Source organism: Sorex fumeus, unplaced genomic scaffold (genome assembly GCF_029834395.1).
Source record: "Sorex fumeus unplaced genomic scaffold, SorFum_2.1 ptg000036l, whole genome shotgun sequence".
In the NCBI taxonomy this organism is placed as follows: Eukaryota; Metazoa; Chordata; class Mammalia; order Eulipotyphla; family Soricidae; genus Sorex; species Sorex fumeus.
Window position 1 is genome coordinate 23,084,434 of NW_026606093.1, and position 15,347 is coordinate 23,099,780.

The 15,347-nt window shown below is 50.1% G+C and overlaps 1 protein-coding gene across 1 annotated transcript in view; it reads right to left on the bottom strand.

Annotated features, from left to right (window-relative positions):
* Positions 1-259: 259 nt before the first annotated feature.
* Positions 260-15,347, bottom strand: part of TSPAN11 (tetraspanin 11) — a 271,039-nt gene continuing 255,951 nt past the window's right edge. Inside the window, exon 9 of the mRNA XM_056117862.1 lies at positions 260-269. The gene's annotated coding sequence lies outside the window, so the exon portion shown is untranslated. The remainder of the gene's footprint in view (positions 270-15,347) is intronic.

The window sequence follows — 15,347 nt, forward strand, 5'->3', positions numbered from 1 at the left end:
TGCAAGACAAATGCCCTACCAGCTGTGCTATCACTCCAGCCCCTTGCCCCTCATTCTTGTCTCCTGTCTCTCCCACTCATCTCTCCAGGCTCCGTCTCGCACCCTGGTCTCTCTCTCTCTCCACGCGCCTGATCCTGCATTTTTCCCCTGCATTCTTCTCCCTCTGTCCCCTGCTAGTCTCTCCGGGCTCCATCTCGCTGCCCTGGTCTCTCTCTGATCTCTCTCCAATTCCCCAGCTTTGGGGGGTAGCCACCACACCCCGCTAGTAGCACAATCAACGTATCAAAAGCCCTTCTTCCGCTTAAGAGCAAAATACCACTGTAGGAGTGTGTCTGCTCTCCTTAGTCCAGTAACTTAATGAACATCTTGATCAACATCTTCATTTTACTTATTTTGTATGGGCACAGTAAGAGTTGACCGTGTAGGGTGACTTTCCTGGGGACATCTTGCCACAGACTCAGACTACAGTGCTCAGGCGCATTAATCATTCCTAGCCCTAGCAGGGTCCGAATCTAGTTATTGCTTTTCGGATCATGACACCATTTGTCTGTGACCACGCTCCTAACTTTATTAACTTTATTATGGCACTTTGGCCAGGCCCATTTCAGTGCCAGGGTAGCACGTAGCTCACCGCTTGCCCTGGGTCCATGCAGTCTTTTGTCGGGATCCTGCTTTGGGGGTGCTAGGAAGTAAGGGCAACTGAGGCTTAGGTCGAGAGAACAGATGCAGCGGAGGTGATGTTGTCCGGAGTCAGTTCCCACATTACAAATCATAGCATTAACTGTCTTCTTGTGCCCATACAAAAAGGACATTGCTCCGAATTAACTATGCTAAGGACTTAAGGAGAAGAGAATCACTTGATCACTTGACTTCCCGTTAATCGTCGATTTGCTCGAGCGGGCGCCAGTAACGTCTCCATTTGTCCCTGTCGCGTGCTAGTGTAGCCCAATGGCGTCTGTTCGCTCTAGGAACACGAAGAGCCTCAAACCGATCGTTCATGATCTTGACGAAGAAGTCTGACCCTCTGGTAGGTGGGCGGCCACGCGGTCTTTTGACATCCCGTGGAATCCAGTCGGTAACAGCTCTAGTCCAGCGGTCGTCTTTAAATCTCATTACGTGACCAGCCCATCTGATTTTCGACACCTTGGCAAATGAGACAGCATCCCTGATTCTTGATCGTTGAAGGATGTCGAAACTCCGGATTCTTTCTCTCATTTGAGTGAAACGTGATATTCCAAGCATAGCTCTTTCTATTCTTCTTTGGGAGACCTGAATGGCGTTCTCATCTTGTTTGCGTAGGGCCCAGGTCTCTGAGGCATATGTTAATGCAGGAAGAACAGTGGAATCAAAGAGATGTGCCCGGAGCCGGAGGTTCTTCGTCCTCTTAGCTATTTCTTCGACGTTCTTGAAGGCGTTCCAAGCCGCTCTCTTCCTCCTGTGCAGCTCGGGTGCCAGGTCATTTGTCATGTTGACCTCTCGACCTAGGTATACATAGCTGTTGCATTCAGAGATGGTCATTCCGTTGAGAGCGAATGGGGCGTCAGGAACGAGGCTGTTTCTCATAAACATTGTCTTCATAAGATTCAGCTGTAGTCCGACCTTTCCACACTCACGGTCGAAGTCGGCCAGCATTTGTGCCGCTTGGCTGATGTTTGGTGTTATTAAAACAATGTCATCAGCAAAGCGGAGGTGGTGTAGTTGCCGACCATCTATCTTTACTCCCATTCCTTCCCATTCCAGTCGTCGCATGATGTTCTCGAGGGTGGCACTGAAGAGTTTCGGTGAAATTTCGGTGACAGGAGAAGAGAATAACAATAAATGTAAGTCAACAGAGCACAAAAGAAAGAAGTTACAAATAAACACAAAGCATGCTGGGAATCGAACCCTGGTCAACCGCATGCAAGGCAAACGCCCTATCCACTGTGCTATGGCTCCAACCCCACCTGCTGAGTTTTTTTTTTTTTTGGAAATTGGTTGGTCATCTCACGCCAACCTCAACTCAACACGCAATACGATAAAGTACCTAAGATCTGAGTGTTGGGGTAACACTGTAGCACTGTCCTCCCGTTGTTCACGGATTTGCTAGAGCTTCTGTGCTTGGCATATCGAATACATCACGGGGAGCTTGCCAGGCTTTACCGTGCAGGCAAGATACTCTCAGTAGCTTGCTGGGCTCTCTGAGAGGGGCGGAGGAATCGAACCTGGGTTGGCCGGGTCGGCCTCGTGCAAGGCAAATGCCCTACTGCTGTGCTATCGCCCCAGCCCAGTGTTGGGGTAAAATCCCAAAAAAATAATGCTGGATTTGGTGTCAAAATACCAAATGTAATCAAAGTAGAGAGAGAGTAACATGGAAATCATCTGCCACACAGGTAGGGGGAGGAGTGGGATTGGGGGGAAACTGGGTTTTTGGGTGTGGAAAATGTGCACCTTCCCAGAGGCCGGTAGAGGATGGGCGACCGGCGGGCTCCCTTGCCAGTCTCTCTCTTTATGACGCAGTCATGGGCATCGTTCCGGCCATAGACTCGGTCATCAGGGTTCCATCATCCTCGTCTCCTTGCAGACCGCAAGGTCTCCAAAGTCTCCGTTTCCCTCCTTGTTGTCTTCTTGCATTTTCCTCCTTGTTGTCTTCTTCCTCCGGCTCCAGGCACATCTCTTTGATTCCACTGTTCTCCCTGCATTAACATACGCCTCAGAGACCTGGGCTTTACAAAAGCAGGATGAGAATGCTATTTGGGTCTCCCAAAGAGGAATCGAAAGAGCTATGCTTGGAATATCACGTTTCACTCAAACGAGAGAAAGAATCTGGAGTTCCGACATCCGTCGACGATCAAGAATCAGGAGATGCTGTCTCATTTGCCAAGGCGTCGAAAATCAGATGGGCTGGTCACGTAATGAGATTTAAAGATGACCGCTGGACTAGAGCCGTTACTGACTGGATTCCATGGGATGTCAAAAGACCGCGTGGCTGCCCACCTACCAGAGGGTCAGACTTCTTCATCAAGATCATGAACGATCGGTTTGAGGCTCTTCGTGTTCCTAGAGCGAACAGACGCCATTGGGCTACACTAGCACGCGACAGGGACAAATGGAGACGTTACTGGCGCCCGCTCAAGCAAATCGACGATTAACGGGAAGTCAAGTGATCAAGTCTTCTTGCGTTGCTGTGCTCTCTTTCTGTCCTCTTCCTTCGCGCTCTGCTTCTGTGTGTGCTGTTGTGCTCTTTGCTGTCTCTGTCTTCTGTCCGTGCCGTTGTCTTCTCCTTCAGTCTCTGTCTCTGTCTGTCTGTCTGTCTCTCTCTCTCTCTCTCTCTCTCTCTCTCTCTCTCTCTCTCTCTCCGTCTCCTGGTCTCTAGTCAGCTGCCGTTATCTTCTCCTGTCTTCTTCCCACCTTCTATCCTTCTGATCTGACTTCGGCAACCTCGTGAGCCTCTGATGGCTTAACTCTCTGACTGTCTTCGCCTTCTGACCTCGGTGACTGGCCTTGATGTCGGTGGGCCCTACGGGTGACTTATCTGAAGCGGGGAGGAAAAAGTCGGTCACTCTCTCCCCATCTGCCTCTCCCACCCGGGACCCAGGGTTCCTGGGTTCTTGTCTCGCCTCGCAGAAAGGAATTTCAGGAGTAGACGAAGCAGTGAAATCACACTGCTTTTGATTTGGAGGTTTTTTAGGGAAGGAGGGAGAGATAGTGGGAGAGAGTGGAGAGTAACCTGCTCTATCTTCCCGGGCTTCTCCGAGGGCGGAGAGAACCCCTACACACACCCCGGCATTATGTATGAAAACACGAAAGTCCACATCTCAAGAGGGGAGATGCGGGCGGCACATGTGTTCAGGCAGGACAAGGGCTCGGGCAGCATCTGCGTGCCCTTCCTTTGTTCAAGGTGGCCTTTATAGGGTTTCTCCAACCTGCCCTGGTGTGGGGCTTCTACCTAGGTCAAAGTCCATTGCTAGGGAGGTTACCAAGGGGGTTGGGAGTGGCGATGGTCTTCTGTGGAATTCCTTTCCTGCCTTGTTTCTGCAGGAGCTTCTGTGGGAGGGGGTTGGTGCGACCTCCTCGAGGTCTGCAGTTCAAACAAGGCTCCAGTTCTCCATGAGGTCAGGGCTGTCACTTCCCAGGAGATTTACTGCCATTGCCTTCGGAGGGGGCCTTCCCTATCTGCCTGCCCACGTCAGCCTGACTCCTTCTACTGATGACCCAATTATCTGACCTCTGTGACCTTCTGACCACTGACCCTCTGATTTCTGATTCTCTGACCTTGGTGACCTCGACCTTGGGCTACTGATTCTCTGATTGATGACTCTCTGACTTCAGGGACCTCCTGACTGCCTTCTGTGACTTCCTAACCCCCAGCCCCTTACAGCGTAGTTCACATAGAAATCATGTAGGGTGGTGACACAAAGGTGGGGTTGAACATTAAACCAATCAACAAAGAGAGGTAAGGTGACTCCTCCAGGAGATCAACCCAAGGGCAAGATCTCATCTAAGGAGATAACTCCAGATTACTAGGAGACTGATCAAGGGTGGGATTCCATCCAGGGTGTGTTGCTTTCTTCTTTACTCAGCTAGTAATCCACTTAAATAGTTGTAGTCAAAGTACTTCTAATCTTTCTAGCAGTGCCATTTTGGATGAGCACAGTAAGAGATCACAGATCACAGATCATCCTGTTATTCATCGATTGCCTCGAGCAGGCCCCAGTAACGTCTCCTTCATCCTAGCCCTGAGATTATATTCAAGGCTCTTTAGGAGAATGAGACCCATCATTGTTACTGGTATTTGGCATATTGGGTACGCCACGGGGAGTTTGTCAGACTCTGCCGTGTGGGCAGGCTACATTCGGTAGCCTGCCAGTGGGTCAAAGTAGGAATGAGATGTCATAATAAGATGTCGCACGGCCGATAACCAAGCTTAAAGTTTGGTCCTTCTTGAGGACATCTCACAATATGTGCCAGACCACAGTCCTCAGGCCAGGTTAGTCATCCTAACCCCAGCAGGGTCCTTTTTCAGTTACCTCTTTTGGGTTATGACAGAGTTTGTCCATGACCGTGCTCTTAACTTAGAGTTAAGTATCATGGCGCGTGGCCTGGCCCATTTCGATGCCAGGGTAGCTAGCTCCCAGCTTGCCCTGGGCCCATCAGTCCCTCGTCGGGGCCCTGCTCTTGGAGTGCTAGGAACTAAGGGCAACCGAGCCTTAAATCAAGTAAATACAGATGCCCAGGAATAAATATTATTTTGGAGTCAATTAACTCCCACATTACATAGCATAGCATCATCTTCCTGTGTCGATACAAAAAGGACATTGCTAAATAAATCGTCCAAATGGCATCAAGGAAAGAGGAAAGCAATATAGGATTATTACTTGTGCCTCAGTTGCTCTGTGGTAGGGATGGCTCAATAAACTTTAAGCTCCCTGCGGGAGCAGCTAAGTGTTATCCAACACTGTGTGCCATGCACTAGCATTGCAGAGCCATAGAACAGTGATAAGGAAGGTGCTTATTTTGCACAAGACTGGCCCGGCACCCCAGACGGTCCCCCAAGCCTGGCCAGGAAGGATTCCTGAGCGCAGAGCCAGGAATCAGCCCTGAGCACCTCTCAGTGTGGCACAAAAAACAAACACTAGCGAATAAGCAAAGCCCTCCCCCGCCCCAGTCACCCATCAAAACGTGACCTCGCGTTCTGTTTCGGTGTTTTCTTTTTCTAGCCCTCTGAAAAATGGAAAGGCCATCCGGGAACGGGCGCTGTTCTGCAGCCGAGAGTGGGTTGGACCTGGCCAGCGGTGCTTGTTAGCGGGTGTTTGGTGGTGCCGTGACGCAGGGTCCGTGTGACGATCACAGCTCTCAGCGTCGTCCTGTGTGGTTGCTTTCATGGACCAGATGAACCCTTGGCCTCTTAGTTAACTTTCACTCTTCTGCTTTTTATTTTCACCTATTAATTAATTAATGTCGGTTTGGAGGCCATCGTTGTTGGTGCTCGGGGCTAACTCCTGGCTCTGTGTTCAGGGGCCACTCCCGGTGGGGCTTGGGGGACCCTATCATGGTGCCCGGGATTGGACCTGGGTCGGCTGCTTGCCAGGCCTTAACACCTTGTGCCCTCTTCGGTCCCTTTTGAAAAAATGGGCAAGAATCAGGGAGGGGCTGGAGCACTAGCACAGCGGGGAGGGCGCTCGCCTTGCCTCCGGCTGACTTGGGTTCGGCCCCCGGCATCCCATAGGGTCCCCTGAGCACCGCCAGGCCTGGTCCCTGTGTGCAGAGCCAGGAGGAACCCCTGAGCATGGCCACATGTAGCCCCCAGAACAAAGCAAGGAACAATTCTGTCCCCCTTGTAATCTCTGAGATGAGGAGCAAAACCAGCTCTGACCACTTCAAGCCTTCTGAGTTGGACGCCTTCCGGGTTTCTCTCCTGCCTCGAAATTTTAGAGCACTTTCACCAGCCTCTCCGCAGAGGGAAATCTGTGAAATTTGCTGTCACTGCTACCCTCTCGCCCCCCCCCCCTCCCCCCCCCCCCCGCCAGTGGCTCCTCCGTCCTGGCCAAAGGCAACCGTTGAGTCTGCTCGTGAGAGTGGAATTCTGCTGCCTGTGGTCTGGCACCTGACTCTTCAGTGAGCAGAGTGCTTCCCAGCCGTGAGCTTGCCCTGTGCCCCTCCTTCTTCACGGCTAAGTAGTTTTCCTCCCTCTTCAGGGCTGAGTAGCTTTCCACAGGTATCACTGGAGAATCCCCACTGACTGCTCTCTCTGTAGCTGGTGGGGGTAGAAAGAGTCTCCACCCTCTTAAAGGAGCAGCGCTGCCCTGTCTTTCCAGGTCCTGCTTCCGTATGAACTCCTGGGTTCATTTCTCCTGGGCAGACCCCTGGCAGTGGAAGTATTGGCTGATAGAGTAATTCTGTATTGAGCCTCTGTGTGTGTGTGTGTGTGTGTGTATGTGTGTGTGTGTGTGTGTGTGTGCGGTGTGTATGTGTGTGGGGGTGATTTGGGCCACACCTGGCAGTGCTCAGGGCCTACTCCTGGCTCTGCATTCAGAGATCACCCCTGATGGGACTCAGAGGACCCTTAATGTGGTGCCAGGGATTGAACCAGGGTGGGCCATGTGCAAGACAAGTGCCCTAAGTCACTCCGTACTATCTCTCTGGCTACTAGTTTTATTTTTGAATGAGTATATTTATTTTAGGGTCTATCGCTTTGATAGATAAACTGCTGCTTCTCCTCCTCCGCCCCTCCTGCCCTTTTGGGGAGGGGTGGTCCACACCAGCTTGGTGCCCAGGGAATCAGTAGTGCCAGGGATCATACCCAGAGCTCAGCCTGCAAAGCGTCGGCACTCGCCTTCTGAGTTATTTCCCCTGCCCTGACCAACTCATTCCATTGGTAGCGTTCGTTGGTTTGTTTCTGCAGTTCGTTCCTCCTTCCCTCCCTCCCTCCCTCCCTCCCTCCTCCTCCTCTCCCCCTTCCTTCCTTCCTTCCTTCCTTCCTTCCTTCCTTCCTTCCTTCCTCTTCCTTCTTCTTGTAATATTTCAGGGTTTCAGGGATCACTCCTGGATTTCTCCTTGGGGTACCATGTGGGGTGCTGGGGATTAAACTCGGGTTGGCCCCTTGAAGGCAGGCGTCATAGCCGCTGCCCTATTGCTCTGACCCCAACTAGTTCTTAAATGGACTCCGTGGTGGTTGTAAGATGCTGGGCTGAACCTGAACTGCTTTTAAAGTTTAATTTTTTTTTTGCTTTTGCTTTCCCGGCTGTGCTGGGGGCCCACCAGAGCTCGCCCTCCCCTGCTGTTTATCAAAAGGCCAGACAGAAGCGGGGCTCAGCACACCCAACTGCCTTCCTGGGAGCACTTCGCTGGGTTTTTGTTCTTTTCCTTTGTAAGCAATGTAAGTCTATCAGAATCACTGCCGGGTGTGTTATTACATTTCTCCAGATAGTGTTTCTTCTAGAATTTGAAAGATTGTTGCAACCTACAGTGAGCAGATCTCTCAAACCCCTTTCTCTTTCTGCAGGGGGGTGGGGGGGGTTGGGAGTGGAGTCGGGTGGGGGCACCTTGGAAACCGGCTCTCACCCAAGCACATCAGTGGCACTTTGTGTAGGTGTGTTACATTGTGGTTATTCTTGCAACAGTTCGAAATAACGTCTTTATTATTGATGGACCCATAACGGTCTGTGATCTCAGTTTCGGGGACAGCCCCACGCCGTGCCTTAGGACCCAGGAGCCAGCTTTACGTGTGTTCTGATCGTTCTCCCACACAAGCATCCAAGTGAGGCCAATTATTTGGCCTCTTACAACGGAATTGGCCTCTTACAACTGCCTCTTACAACTTCCTTTCTAGGGAAAGGAGGATTCTCAAGTTGCTTTTTTTGGTCACACTGGCAATACACAGGAATTACTCCTGGCTCTGCTCAAGAGTGACTCCTGGCGGTGCTCGGGGGACTATATACATATAGGGATGCTGGAATTGAACTCGGGTCAGCCATGTGCAAGGCAAGCACCCTACCCGCTGTGCTATCGCTCCAGCCCCTCAAGTGGCTTTTTCAGTTTTTTTTCTTTTCACAGTTTTAAGCTCCTTTCCTTCTTCCCTCCTTCCCTCCTTCCTTCTTCTTGTAATATTTCAGGGTTTCAGGGATCATTCCTGGATTTCTCCTTGGGGTACCATGTGGGTTGCTGGGGATTAAACTCGGCTTGGCCACTTGTAGATCAATACTGTGGTCTGCAGTATTGATAACGGCAGGGCTCCCTGCAGAAACGATTCCAGCATCGCACCCGCCACCAGAACTTTAGCTTCCCTCGGCCGTGTGTGAGTGTCCTGTCCCCCCCACCCCCCACCCCCCAGCTGCAGTTTTCTTCCTGAAGACCTGTTCTGGGCTTCTGATGCCTTGGTCTGTGTTGTTACTCTGCTATGTTTCTTCATAAGATCATCCTGTGTCTGGCCCTCTGCGGTCTAACCTCACTCCTCCTGACACTCTCCAGATCCACCCATTGCAAATTTCACGAGATCCCCCTTGACTTACAGGAGTAGTAGCCCAACCCGTATACGGATCACGGGTCCTTTATTCAGTCATCTGATCTTGGGCACTTGGGCTGGTTCCAGATTTTGGCTCTTGGGGATAACGCAGACATCAGAAACTTGCAAGTCTCTTTAAATCCAGAGCTAGAAACCAGCTCCCTGAGGGAATGTTGAACACTGAGATGCCCCCTGGCAAGGCCTCTTACCAGCCAGGTAACCAGTTTGTGAATGCAAAGGAAAAGTTCTGGAAGGGAATTAAAATGCTCTTCCAGCAGACACATAAAAGAATAAGGCCCTGGGGCTGGAGCGATAGCACTGTGGGTAGGGCGTTTGTCTTGCTTGCTGACTGTTGTTAGATTCTCAGCATCCCATATGGTCCCCCGAGCACCGCTAGGAGGAATTCCTGAGTGCATGAGCCAGGAGGAACCCCTGAGCATTACCGGGTGTGACCCAGAAAGCAAAAAAAAAAAAAAAAAAAAAAAAGAATAAGGCCTTAGTGCTAGTAACAATAATGAGACTAACAATAAGATATATTATTAATCTTAGGGGGTATGGTGCCGCCAGCAGGTCACTCTGTACCTGTGAGGCGAGTGCATCAGCAGCCTGATGGCGCCTTCAGACTTCCAGATACCCCAAAATTGCTGCTGTGCCTTTGGCCAGACCCCAAAAACTTGGGGCAAAGTTTATCAAGAAAGTAAACGGCCAATAAAGTTAGGTATGTGGGAAACACACCCACAAACCACCTCCGGCTCAGCTATATAATTGGAGGCATGACCTCTCTGGTTCCTGATTGAACTGCTTAATGGCCATGATCCCAGAGACTCAGAAACAAATCTTGAAACCCAGCGGCTTTTGGCAGAAATGCGTCCTGTCCCTGTAGTAGGTTACCGGTGCTGGACCAACCCAGCTGGGAATAGGTTTCGTGCCTTGGCCTGTTCCCCCTGGTGGCCTGGTGGCCACCATCCTCCAGAGGCCACCAAATAGTCAGGTTTGGGCCTGCAGTGACGAGATACTCAGGGCCTCACAGGATGGGGGTGGAGCCGGGCGTGTCCCCCCCACACCAATGAGACCCCAAGTCATCGCCCACAAACGGCCTCTCTGGCTCCTGATCAAGCTGCTTAACGGCCATGATCCCAGGGACTCAGAAACAAATCTCGAAACTCAGCAGGCTTTGGAAGAAATCCCTCCAGATTTAAGTATTAAAATTTCGGAATTTCAAAATTGTGCGGCCACTACTGCAGCCATGCGACATCATATGTTATTCATAACCAGCAATAGAAAACAAATTGTCTGCTGATGACTTTTCAGCAGATCTGAGTGTGGGGGTAAAATCTCAAATAATAATGGTGGGTCTTGTGTCAAAATGTTGAATGTGATCAAAGTAGAGAGAGAGTAATGTGGAAATCATCTGCCCCACAGGTGGGGGGAGGGTGTGGGATGAGGGTATACTGGGGTTTTGGGGGGTGGAAAATGGGCACTGGTGAAGGTATGGGTGTTTCATTGTATGACCAAGACTTAACCCGAAAGCTTTGTAACTGCTCTCATGGTGATTCAATAAATAAAATTATAAAAAATTTAAAAAAAGATATATTATTAATCTTATGTATTACTTTTATGTTAGATATATTGTTAACAATAATAAGACAACAATAATAAGGACAACAGCCTTATTGCTGACATGGACAAGTGTTTGACAGAGGAGAAGCCAGCTGCAACAATTTATTTTTTGTTTTTTTATAAAAACATTTTTGTATTGGCGATAGGTCAGCGGGGAGGGCATTTGCCTTGCACATAACCGGCCCGGGTTTGTTCCCCGGTATCCCATAGGGTCCCCTGAGCACTTCCAGGAGTGATTCCTGAGTGCAGAGCCAGGAGTGAACCCTGAGCATCGCTGTGTGTGACCCAAAAAAGGCCCCTCCCCTCCCCCCAATTTTTTTTTTTGTATTTATGAAATCACCGTGAGATACAAAGTTACAGAGTGGTTCATGATCGAGTTGCAGTCCCACCCGTGTCCACTTCCCTCGGCCAGTGTCCCCAGTTTCCCTCCTGCCCACAGCCTGCCTGTACAGCCGGCGCTTTTCTGTTTTCTTTTCATCTCTTTGGCGCTGCGGTTTGCAGTAGTTACTGAAAGGGCATCGTGCAGATCCCTTTACCTCCTTCCAGCGCTCGGCTCCTGTCTGGAGTGACCACTTCCAGTCCTGTCACTGTCGTAGTGGCCCTTCTTTATCCTAACCGCCCGCCCTGCCCCCATTGTGGCAAGCTTCCTATTAAGGCCCGGTCCAGCTGGCCTTCGTTTCTATTGTCTTTTTTTTTTTTAGTTTTTTAATTTTTTAAAATTTTTAATTTTTTTAATTTTTTATTTTATTATTTATTTATTTTAAATTTTATTTATTTAATTTAATTTTATTTATTATTTTTTATTTTATTTATTTTTATTTTTTATTATTTATTTTTAATTTAAAATTTTTTAATTTTTATTTTTTAAATTTTATTTATTTATTTATTTATTTATTTTTGGGTGTCACCTGGCGATGTACAAGGGTTCCTCCTGGCTCTGCACTCAGGAATTACTCCTGGCGGTGCTCGGGGGACCATATGGGATGCCGGGAATTGAACCCGGTCAGCTGCGTGCAAGGCCAATGCACTCCCCGCTGTGCTATTGCTCCAGCCCCTGACTTTTGAGTATTATTCTCCTATTAATGTTTCTTTATATCTCACAAATGAGTGCGATTATTCTGTCTTTCCCTCTGACTCATTTCACTCAGCATGGTCCTCTCCCTCCATGGGTCAGCAAATTTCATGACTTCTTTTTTTCTAATTGCTGCATAGTACCCCGTGACGTGTTCGATATGCCAGACACAGTAACAAGTGTCACAATGGAGACATTACTGGTCCCGCTCCAGCAAATCGATGAACAACGGGAGGACCGTGACCGCATCCCGCTGTATAGATGTACCATAGCTTCGTTTTTTCATTTTTGCTTTTGGGCCACACCTGGCAATGCTCTGGGGCTACTCCTGGCTTTGTACTCAGGAATGACTCCTGGCAGTGCTCAGGGGACCATATGAATGCTGGGGATAGAACCTGACTTGGCTGCTTGCAAAGCAAATGCCCTCCCCAGCTGTACTATCGCCCTGGGCCCTTGGACCATAGCTTCTTTATCCGCTTGTCTGTTCTTGGGCACATGGGTTGTTTCCAAATTCTGGCTATTGTGAATAGTGCTGCAAACAACCTATCTTTTTTACAACATGTTTTTTTTTGTTTTTTTCTTTTTGGGGTCACACCCGGGGTTAAGTCTTGGCTCTGCACTCAGCAGTTATTCCTGGCAGTGTTCGGGGGGGCCATATGGGATGCTGGGAATCAAACCCGGGCTGGCCTCATGCAAGGCAAACACCCTCCCCACTGTGCTATCACTCTGGCCCCTTTGACAACGGGCTTTACTGAACATTTGAAACCGACCATAGAGATCGACCACTCAGGAAGAAAACTTCCTTTCAAAATACTGCTGCTGGGGCTGGAGTGATAGCTCAGTGGGTAGGGTGTTTGCCTTTCATGTGGCCCGACCCGGGTTCAATTCCCAGCATCCCATATGGTCCCCCAAGCACGGCCAGGAGTAATTCCTGAGTGCATGAACCAGGAGTAACCCTTGTGCATCTTGGGGTGTGACCCAAAAAAGCAAAAAACAACAACAAAAAAAAATGCTGCTGCTGACTGAGCACGTGCCCAGTCTCCCAAGAGCCTCTGCTGGAGATTTGCAAGGAGTCCCATTGCGTTTCCATGCCTAACACGGGGCCCATCCTGCACCCCATGTTGCCAGAAATCATTTTCACTTACAATGTGTTTTATCATGTAAGACATAGCTCTGGGGGCCAGAGGGAATATACGAGGTCGGGCACGGTCGAAGCAACACCGCAGGGCTCAGAGCCCGACATCTCCTTGGTTGATAAATTGGAGCTGCACCCCGGAAGTTCTACTGGCAGGTCTCAGCCACCCTCCGTTATCAGGCGCTGCAGAGAAATCCTCGTGAAAGGAAGCCAGCCAAGGCTGCAAGCTCTGTTCTTTCATTCGAAGCCAAGACACCTCAACAGAGTCATTACCCTTATCACTCGGTAGCCATCACCAGGGAGCCAGCTTTTCCCTCTGAGCAAAAAAGTAGGATGCACAGGTGATAACGTATCGTATCTTAGAAATCGGTTCTTTTCATTTCATTTTATCTTGGGGCCATGCGGCCCTGCTTATGGGCGGCTCCTAGCTCTCTGCTGTGCAGTGACCACTGACATTGCTGGGGGGAGGGGGGGAACCGTATGTGGTGTGGGGCTTTGAACCTGGGTGGACGGAATGCAAGGCAAGTGGCTTTAAACTCTGCTCTATCTCTCCAGCCCCGTTGATTCTTTTTTTCTTGGTGGTGGTGGGGGTGTGGGGGGGGTGGAACACACCTAATGATGCCCAGGGCTTACTCCTGGCTCTTCACTCAGGAATTACTCCTGGCAGTGCTCGGGGGACCATCTGCAATGCCGGGTATTGAATCTGGGTTGGCCACGTGCAAGGCCAATTGCTCCCATCTTTTTATTAATTAAAAAATTATTTTTTGTTGTTATTTTTGTTTTGGGGCCACTCCTGAACATGCTCAGGGCTGACTCCTGGCTTTGTGCTCAGAGATCACTTCTGGTGGGCTCGGGGAGCCCTATGGGGTGCTGGAGATTGAACCCAAGTCAGCTGCGTGCAGGTCTAACACGTCCTACCAGCTGTGCTATCGATCCATCACCCCCCATTAATCCTTTTTGTTTTTTCCTTTTCGGGTCACACCCGGCAATGCACGGGGGTTACTCCTAGCTCTGCACTCAGGAATTACTCCTGGCGGTGCTCGGGGGACCCCGTGGAATGCCGGGAATCAAATCCAGGTGACCGTGTGCAAGGCAAACGCCCTCCCCGCTGTGCTATCGCTCCAGCCCCCGCCCCCTCCCCCATTCATTCTTTTTGATCAATTTGTGCTTTGAGACCTAAAGCTGTCTCACGCTTGATCCTTTACAGCACAGTGTCAGCCTAACTCTTAGATGCCCCAGGACAGCCGCGGACTTGTGTGACTTGCTCTGTTGCTCTGTTGCTGTTACCTGGAACAGAATCCTTGGCGTCTCCAGGGCGTGCCTGGGTTCGGGAACATGAAAAGGGCCATCTGTGAGCGCTGCCCTGGGTGCCTCCGGGGTACTCAGTCAGCTCCTGAACAAGTCTCGGTAGGCCTGGACGGCTGGATGCCCGCGCAGGGCTGCCAGCTGGGCCCCCGCAGGCTTAGAGGGAGGCTCCTGTGCCAGCTGCCGCTGTCGTCCTTGGCCAGTCACCGCCCTCCCCTGCGCCCTCCCCTCGTCGCTAAAAGGCACTCCGTCGTCCTTCATTCCTTCATCTGTGTCCAGCAGGCTTTTCTTCTTTCTTTCTGACTGTCGCCCATTGTTTATGGATTTGCTCGAGCGGGCACCAGTAACATCTCCATTGTGTTAACTGTTTTTGGCATATCGAATACGCTACGGTCATTCTAGGGGAAAGGGCAGCTCAGATAGAGAAGGGAGCACCAAATAAAGGGTGTTTGGAGGATCCTCCCAGGAGGGGAGATGCATGTTGAAAGTAGACTATGGACCGAACATGATTGCCACTCAATGCCTCTTTTGCAGACCACAACACCCAAAGGGAGAGAGAGAAAAAAAGGGAATGCCCTGTCACAGAGGCAGGGTGGGATGGGGGTGGGGTGGGGGTGGGAGGGATATTATCCATGGTGGTGGAGAGTGGGCACTGATGGAGGGATGGGTATTTGATCATTGTATAATCGAAACCCAAGCACAAAAAATTGTAAATCTATAACTGTACTACATGATGTTTCACTAATAAAAAGAAAAAAAAAACGAATATGCCACGGTGAGCCTGCCAGGCTCTGCCATACGGGCAGGATACTTTCGGTAGCTTGCTGGGCTCTCCGAGAGGGACGGAGGAATCGAACCTGGGTCAGCCGCGTGCAAGGCAAACGCCCTACCTGCTGTGCTATCGCTCCAGACCCCAAAATGTAGAAGTTCTGCTATTTATTTAGCCATTGATTAAGCTGATTGAACGGGGCATGAACGCCATGTTCCTTTTTTTTTTTTCATGCTTTTTGGGTCACACCCGGTGATGCTCAGGGGTTACTCCTGGCTCTGCACTCAGGAATTTCTCCTGGCGGTGCTCGGGGGACCATGTGGGATACTGGAAATCAAACCTGGGTCAGCTGTGTCCAGACCCATTTTTTTTTCAGCCCCATTAAAAATTTTTTTTTAATTGGATATCCGTGAGATAGACCCTTACAAAGCTGTTCATAATTGGGTTTCAGTCATACAATGACCCA